Consider the following 11,441-nt stretch of genomic DNA (forward strand, 5'->3'; position numbering starts at 1 on the left):
TTTTTCTTTAATTTTTCATGCGATATCTATATCTATATCTATAATAAAAGAAACCATTAGGGGACACATGTCACCCCATGGTTAAGCCACCTAAGCAATCCAAGTGGCATATGTCTGGTGCTAGTATTGGTTTCAGCGTATAAGGGAAGTTTCTTTTATACTCTCTCTCTCTCTCTCTCAATCATCGTTCCTTTTTTCCCCAAAACCCTAGAGGCGAAATCATCTCCCTCCTCCGGATCTCAATCTCCCTCTTCCGGATCTCAGTGAACAATCGACGGTAAAGTCCGAATCGTTGATCTTCTTATTTTATGTTTGAGTTTGAATGGTTTGACCTAATCGGTTTTGTTATGTATCAATTAATGTTATTTGAATATCGATCTTAGATTCTTTGTTTATGATTTTTTTTGACACACGATTTCGTTTTGTTTGTTTGTATGTTTATGATTCCATCTTTTGATGAATGCAGTGAATGCTGGTAGTTAATATTGAATCTTAATCGCTGATTGATGTTGTTTTGGTTGACAGTTTGTTCGTTAGGGTTTCTATTAGCCGATTTTGATGTTTGACGGATGAAGGTGTAAAGACATTCGTCAGTATTGAAGGTGTAAAGACATTCGTCATAAAATCTGAATACACACCTTGCGCTTTTTGGTAACCTGATATTTTATTATTATTATTATAATTATTATTATTAAATATATAATGGGTGAAGTTATTGTTGTGCTTTGCTGTCACTTTTGAATTTAGGGATTATGTAAAGAATGGCTAGAAGCTCGGAAATTGAAGAAAGGGGATTGTCTTTGCAGAGGATTGCCTTTGCAAACAAGATTTCACTACTTCGCTATTAAAGAAAGATTAGCCATTTTTTCCATAGTAAAATTGAAGAATAAAAGGTTCATCCAATCCAAAGTTAAAGATTTTTTAATGTTAATCCTTGGTTGTTTTCATAAATTATATGAATTTATGATGTTGGTGTGTTTAGGTGAGCAAATTCTTGAAGCTTCTAGGATTGACGTGGAACCCACTATCATGGGTTATGGAATTGCAAGTGGAGGAGTAAGAACTAAGAACCCTAATTGAATCCAATACCAGTTAAAACATGTTGAAAAGAGGTGCATCCATTTTTTTTACAAACACATATGAAGACATGTCAAGCTCATGCACACATGAATGCTCACACTTAAAACATGTTGATGGATCATAGGGTGGTGGTTGATTATTAGATAGAGAGACAATTGGGAGAGTTGTTGCTTGTGTTGTTGCTAAGAAAATTCTCAAGGCATATTTAGGAGCTGAGGTGTGTTATTTTGTTTGTCTAAATCTGTTGTATATGTTCTATATTTGCAGTGTGTTGTGATGGGAGATAACCGTAATAACAGCTACGATTGACACATTTGCTAAGATATGTTGTATATTAGGGCTGGTAATTGTGGCCCGTTTACTTTGATTTGTATGAGATTGATGTGCGTTAGGTGTAATGTATTTTAGGTATATATTTTAAGCCCTTTTACACTTTTTTGTCAAGTTTTAAATTTATAAAACACGATATTTACTAACACTAAACACACATATGGGCAAGTGCACACCCATCGTGGACGTAGTATAGTGTTGGTAAGATACCGAGGTCGTCCAAGGACACAAGAGCTTTTAGTACCGGTTTATCCTCAACGTCTAATCAAATCAAAATGTTAGAAAAAGGTTTTTCAACTAAGAAAATAAAACTAACTAAAATGCTGAAAAATAAAATAAAATAAAAACAGATAGACAAGATGAATCACTTGGATCCGACTCGTGTGTTAGTGTAACCTTTGATTATTTTCGCACTTTTGCACTTGTTTAAGAGATTATCTTAGTTATTGTAGTAGGCCTCTCTTTTGAAGGCGACGTTACCCTCAACCCAGTAGTTTGAGTCAGCAAGGATACAATCCTAAAGGGTCGGATTATTGAAAGATAATTAATTAAGTTATTAATGCATAATGTGGTAGGCCCCTCTTTTGAAGGCGACGTTACCCTCAGCTAAGTAGTCTGAGTCAGCAGGGATACAGTCCTAAGTAGCTGGGTTAAGGTTTTAATAGTAGTTTAGCTTATGAGGGGATCAAAGAGTTTGGACCCCCGCCATCCAATACCTTTAGGTATTGAAGGAGGTCCTACTAAATTTGACCCAGGTCCTTTGCAGGATCTATACACTGAACAATGGCAAGACTCTTACCAAACCGTTCCCTTAACCCCCGACCAGGTAGCCAACATACCTCCATATAGACCGTGGAGATATGAATGGTGAAAATCTTTTATTTTATAGAGACAGTAAAATAATGCCAAGACACCACGGACAAACGATAAGGAAGAATCACCTTCAACATAAGAAACTAGTAATTAAAGTCATTAATACAAAACCAATTAAAAAGTGCAACAGATTAAAAATAAAAAGCATTACACTAAACACTTGTCTTCACCAACTGATGTAAGAGACTTAGGCAAACATGGCCTTTGATTGTCAAGAACTCTTACGATCAATCTTGGATCCCGAGACGACTCACATACTCTATGATGGACAATGGATGATGGTGGTGGATGATGGTGTTATGGTGGTGGTGGGTGAAGTGTGAGAGAGGTGGTGTGCCAAGGGATGAGTTGCAAGGGCTCCAAACACTCCTATTTATAGGTTGAACAGAAGCTCGGGCACGGCCCCGTGTCCGCTGGGCACGGCCCCGTGGTGGGCAGTACAAGCTTCTATGGGTTTGTCTTTTCTGCTGCTACTTGGGCACGGCCCCGTGCTCGCTGAACTCGGGGCGTGTTCAGTCTTCTGTCTTCTCAGTTTTTGCTTGGGAAGATGCTGTCGGGGGGTCGGGCATGCCACTTTTGTTCCATTTCTTGTATTTATGTTAGATTTTGCTGTCTTTTTGTTTCTTTTGTTAATTTGAGCTAATTTAATCCTGAAAATACAAAAGGAAGACAAAAGTATACTTTTTCTAACATTAGTACTAAAAAAGGGTTAGTTTTATGCCACAACTGATATAATTTATATGTTGCATTTTGTGCACATCAGAGATCTTATAGTTTGATTCATGTCTTTTTGTAATCAATATTCATGTAAGTTTGGTGCTTCCTGTAAATTTCACCATCCTAGACATAAGGCTGGATCTTTGAGTAATGTGCCACTATTATTTAAGAAAGGGTATTTGTAACTTTGAATTTTTGTTTTCTTTTGCTTCTGTTATATTGAAGTTCTGTCATTTTCACAGGGTTGGAATATCAATATTTATGTAAGTTTGGTGCGAGCATGTAGGGCTGGAATATAAATACTAATATGAAGTATTAATGGATTTGTATGAGATCTTATAGAAACCATATGTTATGATTATTGATGGCCATTTTTGGAAATGTCTGACTTTATGTGGGTTTGGCGTATAAAATGGATAAAAATTAAATCACGTATGGTACTTTCATTTTACATCACATAGTTATCGTTCGACATTTCTAATGTCCTGTTTTCAAGATGCAATTTGCGGTCAATCTTTCTTCAAGGTCTTGCTTAAGCCATCATGTTGTGATGTGGTATGCATGTTCTTTTGTACATGGCAATTTTTTGTTCGTATATGCTTTTTTGTGGTTCTAATTATACATTTTTAATGGCATTTTTTTAGTAGTAGCTGAATGATTTTGTCAATATCTATCTTCTTAGCAAAGTTACTAAAGTCTGAGCCACACTACTTTTTGGTAAACGTTATTGGAAGGTGAAAATGTCAAAAGCAGTGGTCATCACTCATCACTTTTAAAGTTAGCATTATTCTTCCAAAATGGCATTCAACTGAGCATGCCAAAAAATGAACATCACAAACAGTTTGAAGATATTACACACTATTTTGTTTTGATTAACAAGGAAACCTTTAAATTATTTCAATTTTTATGTGGGTTCAAGTTTTTTATTTTCTCATTTAACTAACATCATGATGACAGTTATATGTTTTTTTCTACATTTTAGTTAGAAAATGAACGAGTGTAATAGATGTCTGGAAATGATGTTAATCAAATGGATGAAGATAATGTAACCTCCTTCACTTCCATTGTTACAAGAACGTTTTGTAAGATCTATAATCTTTTTCAAATAGATATTTTTTTAATCAATAATGTTTGTTTTACACTTTTATACCTATTAACATTTATACTTGCACGATTTTTTTTTGTGTTCCGGCTAAAATTGCTAAGATGGCTGGACTTGATGAACGAATAGTTTTGAAGGTCTACTAAATACTAAAGGTATTCTAATTCTTTCCCGTCGAAGTTAATATTATTTATATGATGATTTCAATGTCAATATTTATAAATTCCAATCTAGATTCAACTTTTGTTTATGCATATTGTTTATATTCATGTTATTTTGTTTTACCATAGGTATTTGTTAACTAGATGGGTTCACTTCAGTGACGCTTGTGTGTTGAAGTATATGGAGCATGAATTGTGTCACACTCCAACCGATGGCGGAAACATCGAGGTGCGAGCACTAAGCGTTCAGATTGCTCATGAGAATCCATAAAACTATTTGTTCCAATAGAATTTAGATCAAATTCATCATAACATTGTCTAAAAGCAAGCATAACCAACACAAGTACCGAATACAGACCATAACAAATATTGTTCAAATTGTTCAAAGGTTCTAAGTTAACTAGGTGACGTTTCTAAGCATCTCCTAGCTTGATTCCATGCATCCCATAGCACCCTATCAGCCTGCAACATGTATTAAAATATCAATACAAAAGTATTGGCGAGTATACAAGTTTGATAATAGGATAATATATTAAAACAACTCATATCCATGGTAAATGTAACAAAATAGTTTCAGCCGTGCTAGTGTCGCAGTCCACGCAGTGATAGCCCAAGTATCCCGATGATTTAGTGTTTACCCAAGACTCAAGGCAAATTAGAATCCTCCTAACAATACCCCCCCCCCCCCCCCGTGAATAATGGGAGAGGTGCATCTCCTATAGCGTTACTATTGTTAAGGTGGAACTACACACTCTGGATTAAACGTCACATAGCACAAAGAGTCAAGAATCAAGAATCACAAGTCCACATAGGATAGAGCATAAGTTTCAAAGATTCAAGTTTAAGTTTTATAGTATACATGTTACGCCCCAAAAGTTTAAAGTAAAAAGAGATCGAGTATACTCATAGTGATTGTTTAACAGTCGCAACTGTTATTGGATCAAAGGGAGCTCTTTAAGGATTAGCCTGATTAGATTGCAATAGGGTAAGAGTCGGACAGAGTATCGAGATTGAATAAAGTGGTTAACAGGTCATCGGTCGGATGGTTGACTGATCGAACGACTATCCGATGGGATGGCCAGTCGACCGGGTGGCCTTGTGTATGTACAGTGTCAATGGCAACCCGATTGGATAATGGCTGCCCGATCGGATGGCTATCCAATCGGGTTGCCATCCGTCCGGTTGAGAACAATAGTGAAATAAGACCAATGTGGCTGTCCGATCGGGTGATAATCCGATCGGCTGGCCTAGTTGAGAAGAGAGGTTGTCCGATCGGATGGCTGTCCGATCTGCTGGCCTATTGTTCTTATTTACCAACCTTCGTTACATCCCTAAGTTTGAAAATTTAGATGGTGACGTCACGGCACGTACTGAGACAACAGTAACTTATCGTTTAACAGTCATTCCGATCGGTCGGGAACCACCCCAGTCCAACCAGTTGTCTGTTAGCGACAGGTTTATGCCGGAATCCATCCCGTGATCGTCTTGATCACTGAACAACCCGTTCCTAAACCAACTCTAGACCACCGATCAAGTCTACAGTCCGTTCATTCGCGTTTATCACGGTTGTTGTTCAAACTTGTTCCAAATGATAGACTTCTTCAATAGTTTCCAGTTGAGCTGCATCGATAGAATCACGCATAGCAGGAGGTAGACCATTGATGTACTTGGTTATCATTCACTTAGGAGTCGAAACCAGGTGAGGAACGATAAGACTCAGTTGCTTAAACCGGGTAGTATACGCCAGGTTATCATCACCAACCTTCTTCAGGTGCCAAAACTCTTCTTCAAGCTTCAGTTGTTCATGAGGAGGGCAGAACTCGAGCATCATGAGTTCTCGCACCTCGGCCCATGGATGAGCATAGGCTTCTTCATTTGAACGGACATTTCTCTCATTCGACCACCACTCCAATGCTCTGCCTTGGAACATTCCAGATGCACTCCTAGTCTTTAAGTGATCTGGGCACTCGCTGTTAATGAAGGTAACCTCGATGCTGTCGAACCACTCGAGCATAGCAGTCACCCCATCACTGCCCGTGAAAGACTTGGGGTTGCAAGGGATGAAATGCTTATAGTTGAACCTTGCAGGCTTCTGCTTCTTAGCCTTGGAGTCCACAGAGGATGGAGGGGTGTTTGATCCTTGGAGCTCAGAGACGATCTTTAGCATGACTCGAGCAATCTGGTCTGCCATAAACGACATCATCTTTTTCTGAGACTTCTCCCTGGATTTCCTGAGAGAGCTGGATAACTTTCGAGAGGACATCCTAAAGATCCAATAAGAGGATCGTATGAGTCTAGATTCACGAGATCTCACAATATAGATTACACACACGATAGATTAAAGAATCTAGATTGAATTTCCACACAAAACTCACGACCTTCGCATGGCACGTTGTACGAAGTTTGGTCAATCATGCCAGAAACGCTTATATATAGGAAGTACCAGCGGCGTATCCACCACGCTTCGGACACATCGCCTTGCCTCGTACTCGGTGTCATGATATGTGTCAAAATTGTCACACGTAACAACTTACTCATAATCATCATCATCATCACATGTTGCTCAAATAGTTTCACATAGACTACTCAAATAGATCACTCAATTAGATCTTCATAGTTCATTCACGGTTTACTTGACTAACTCATAGAATAATCCCACAGATTAGCATAGATTACTCATTAGATTAACATAGATTTACTCAGTAGATTAACACCATAAAGTATCACCGATCATGCTAGAGTACACGTAGGTTCCTCACAGGTTCACATACATAGCTTTAGAGTCAACATAGGTTGCATAGATTCTCTATAGATTCCACGGGCATAGTTTCCATAGATTTAATAGACTTCCTTCATTGGTCTGCAAACACTAATCTCGTATGGCACTTGGTATGAAAGTTGGTAACATGCCAGGAGCACTTATATATAGGAAGTACCAGCGGTGTATCCACCATGCTTCGGACATGCCACTTCTGTCTCGTACTTCCGTGTCATCTTAGTGTCTCATACCCACAACATCATATCACAATAGTCAATCAAGATTACCACACAGATTACACATAGAATAAGACTTCATAAATTTAGTTCGATCTGAGATTAGAATTAACGTTTTAGGTTGCGAACGACGTGCAAATTTGTGTAGAAGTATTTCAAAACAAACGAAGACTCAAGTTTAAAACTACATAGACACAACCACTTTCAAGAATTCGAGATAGCATAAAACAAGATAGGCTTTTAAAACATAGGATTGTTCCGGGTGGAGGAACGGCGACTAACCAAAGTAATTCGAACCCCTTTCGAATTGAGGTAATGCATCTTGACTTACTTAGACAATATGTCATCGATGTTAGGCCTACGATATTCGTCCTTTTGGTCATTTCACGTACTCAATTGATCGGAAGTCGCGAGACTTTGACGAGACATAAAAATCATCAAGGAGTGGGACTAGTTATCAAGGTCTGAGTTTCACCTCTAACTTGACAACATTGTGTCCTGAATGGTGTGGGCACCTATCCGCAGATAAGGCCTACTGGAATAGGGTGGAGATTTCCTATCAAGGTTAGGGTGTCACTCCTATCCTGTGGGCCAATCTCATGCTAAATATAAGCACTGTGTAACAGTGTCTTCATAGTATAAAGTGTACATTATAGCAGCCTTAGGAAAGGCATATAAGTTTAGTAGGAATATGTGCTGCAAGGAAGCAGATGCAGTAGAGTACACAAGTCTTAATCAACAAATAAGAATCAAGTTCCTAGAACTATAGACTAGGGCAAGTATTCCTACTCATCCTAATTCCCTATAGTTATGGCTCTGATACCAATCTGTCACACCCCAACCGATGGCGGAAACATCAGGGTACGAGCACTAAGCGTTCAGATTGCTCATGAGAATCCATAAAACTATTTGTTTCAATAGAATTTAGATCAAATTCATCATAACATTGTCTAAAAGCAAGCATAACCAAAACAAGTACCGAATACAGACCATAACAAATATTGTTCAAATTGTTCAAAGGTTCTAAGTTAACTAGGTGACGTTTCTAAGCATATCCTAGCTTGATTCCATGCATCCCATAGCACCCTATCAGCCTGCAACATGTATTAAAATATGAATACAAAAGTATCGGCGAGTATACAAATTTGATAATAGGATAATATACTAAAACAACTCATATCCATGGTAAATGTAACAAAATAGTTTCAGTCGTGCTAATGTCGCAGTGCACGCAGTGATAGCCCAAGTATCCCGATGCTTTAGTGTTTACCCAAGACTCAAGGCAAACTAGAATCCTCCTAACAATACCCCCCCCCCCCCCGAGAATAATGGGAGAGGTGCATCTCCTATAGCGTTACTATTGTTAAGGCGGAACTACACACTCTGGATTAAACGTCACATAGCACAAAGAGTCAAGAATCAAGAATCCCAAGTCCACATAGGATAGAGCATAAGTTTCAAAGATTCAAGTTTAAGTTTTATAGTATACATGTTACGCCCCAAATGTTTAAAGTAAAAAGAGATCGAGTATACTCACAGTGATTGTTTAACAGTCGCAACTGTTATTGGATCAAAGGGAGCTCTTTAAGGATTAGCCTAATTAGATTGCAATAGGGTAAGAGTCGGACAGAGTATGGAGATTGAATAAAGTGGTTAACAGGTCACTGGTTCGGATGGTTGACCGATCGAACGACTGTCCGATCGGATGGCCAGTCGACCGAGTGGCCTTGTGTATGTACAGTGTCAATGGCTGCCCGATCGGATGGCTATCCGATCGGGTTGCCATCCGTCCAGTTGAGAACAACAGTGAAATAAGACCCATGTGGCTGTCCGATCGGGTGATAATCCGATCGGCTGGCCTAGTTGCGAAGAGAGGCTGTCCGATCGGATGGCTGTCCGATCGGCTGGCCTATTGTGAAGAAAGGTTGTCCGATTGGATGGTTGTCCGATCGGCTGGCCTATTGTTCTTATTTACCAACCTTCGCAACATCCCTAAGTTTGAAAATTTAGATGGTGACGTCACGACACGTACTGAGACAACAGTAACTTATCGTTTAACAGTCATACCGATCGGTCGGGAACCACCCCAGTCCAACCAGTTGTCTGTTAGCGACGGGTTTATGCCGGAATCCATCCCGTGATCGTCTTGATCAGTGAACAACCCGTTCCTAAACCAACTCTAGACCACCGATCAAGTCTACAGTCCGTTCAGTCGCGTTTATAACTGAAGTAAATCAGAAATTTGCAGAAAAGGTGAAGAACAACCCAGATTATATGAAAAGTATAGATTTAACTTAGATTTTAGTGTAAAACATATGAAATACCTTAGATCCGAGCTATATCTTGCTTAGAATGACATCACATAGCAGTTCGTACAAACCACTATGATGACATCACCCTCAAGAACTCAGATCTGAGAGATTCCATGGTGAAAAGTGTGATTCAAGTGAGGATCACGTAGAGAATGATGCATAGAGTAAGAAAGTACAAGAATCTAGCTTGAAACGTACCGAAATCAATGAGAAAATGAGAGATTAGTGTGAACGTGCGTCTGGTTCAGGCAGAGCTGTCACATCACTCATAATGGTGATGTGACAGCCTATTTATAGGTGAAGGAGAAGGGAGGAAAGGTGGTTCGGCTGGGGTATCATCCGATCGGATGGCCACTCTGGCCATTCCATCCTTCCGCGTCTCCCGATTCTGATTGGTTTTACGCGTTAGGTTAGGCGTTGCGTTATGTATAGTTTAGGTAAAGTACCTAGATCACATTTCACACCCTAAGTTTCTAAGTTCCATATATTTTGCTAGTGACGGGGCTCCAGTTTCTCGTTTAATCAAGAATCAAGTTTCACGAGTTTAGAGAGTCAAGCACCAATTTTAAGTCTCAGGAGTCAAGAATCATAGTTTCTCAAGCATCAAGAATCAAGAGTCCAAGTATCAAGTATCAAAATCATAAGTAATCAAAAATCAAGTATCCAAGTTAAGTATCAAGTCTCATAGCTTAAGTGTCAAGAATCAAGTTTCTAGAATAAAGAATCAAGCATCATAGTTTCAACAAGATTCACACCAAAAGTATCAAAATATCAACTCCATAAAACCACAGGGACTTAAATTGACAACTCATTAGAAGTTCAGGGACTGTTCTTGCCAAGTGCCTAAAGTTTAGGGACGCTGGGCGTTACATGTTGGTCATTTATAAGTAGGTTGGTGTGTAGATGGACATTCCGGCGTTCAACTTTTTTTTAACCAATTGTTATTTTTGAAGTCATGGATATTATCTTTTAACATTATGAATATGTGTATGGTAGTTCAGTTTATGAAAACCATTATTTGTTCGGTTCATTTTTTATGATATGATTGGATATAGCCCATATTTTGTAATAATAGCTTTCTGTTTAAAAAAAAATATGCATAAACATAATTTTGTCCTCAAATGTAGAAGTTTTTAATAGATTTATAATTTATACATTTTTTGGTTCAAGCCGCGTTTAACACGGGCATTAACCTAGTATATTTAATAATATATGGTTATTGTATTTGAAATAGAATACAATTGCTCTCGACATGAGCTTGTTGAATCACAAAATAGCATGGTGGTGTAGCGGGCCTAACCTCACTAATATTTATGGCCCAATTATATAATTATATTATAGTAGCCCTCTAAGTTATAAAATAGAGATAGTGGCATCGACCCACTTACGGAGCGGCAATTTTAATTCGGTCATTGGCGTGCTACTCTGTTCAACTGGCTATTTATTTCCTTATTACTCATTTTCGCTCCATTTGCACCACAAAATAATATAATATAACACTAGAAACTAAAAAAAACCAAATAAAAACAATACAAAAATTATACATTTTACACTGTACAAATATGTGTATTTTACCACCCATCAGTCCCACTTCAGGACATACCCCCGCGATTAGGTATGCACAAAGCTTCCTCGTAGTATGTGAGTATACCGAATTCATCCTTTATGTTTTACAATGTTAGAACTTTGGCGATCAGGTCAGTACTTTCGTACAAACAAGAGACCAATATCCAACGAGGGTAAGACAAATATCAAAAATTAGTACGATTTATGCATTTTGCACATTTGAATGACTCTCTAGGAGAGCTTCTTCAATTTCTTGGTTTTTTGTATTTTTAGCTCTTTTAAGATATCTTGGTTGTGCCTAGGCCA

The sequence above is a fragment of the Helianthus annuus genome, chromosome 17, assembly GCF_002127325.2.
Source record: "Helianthus annuus cultivar XRQ/B chromosome 17, HanXRQr2.0-SUNRISE, whole genome shotgun sequence".
NCBI lineage: Eukaryota > Viridiplantae > Streptophyta > Magnoliopsida > Asterales > Asteraceae > Helianthus > Helianthus annuus.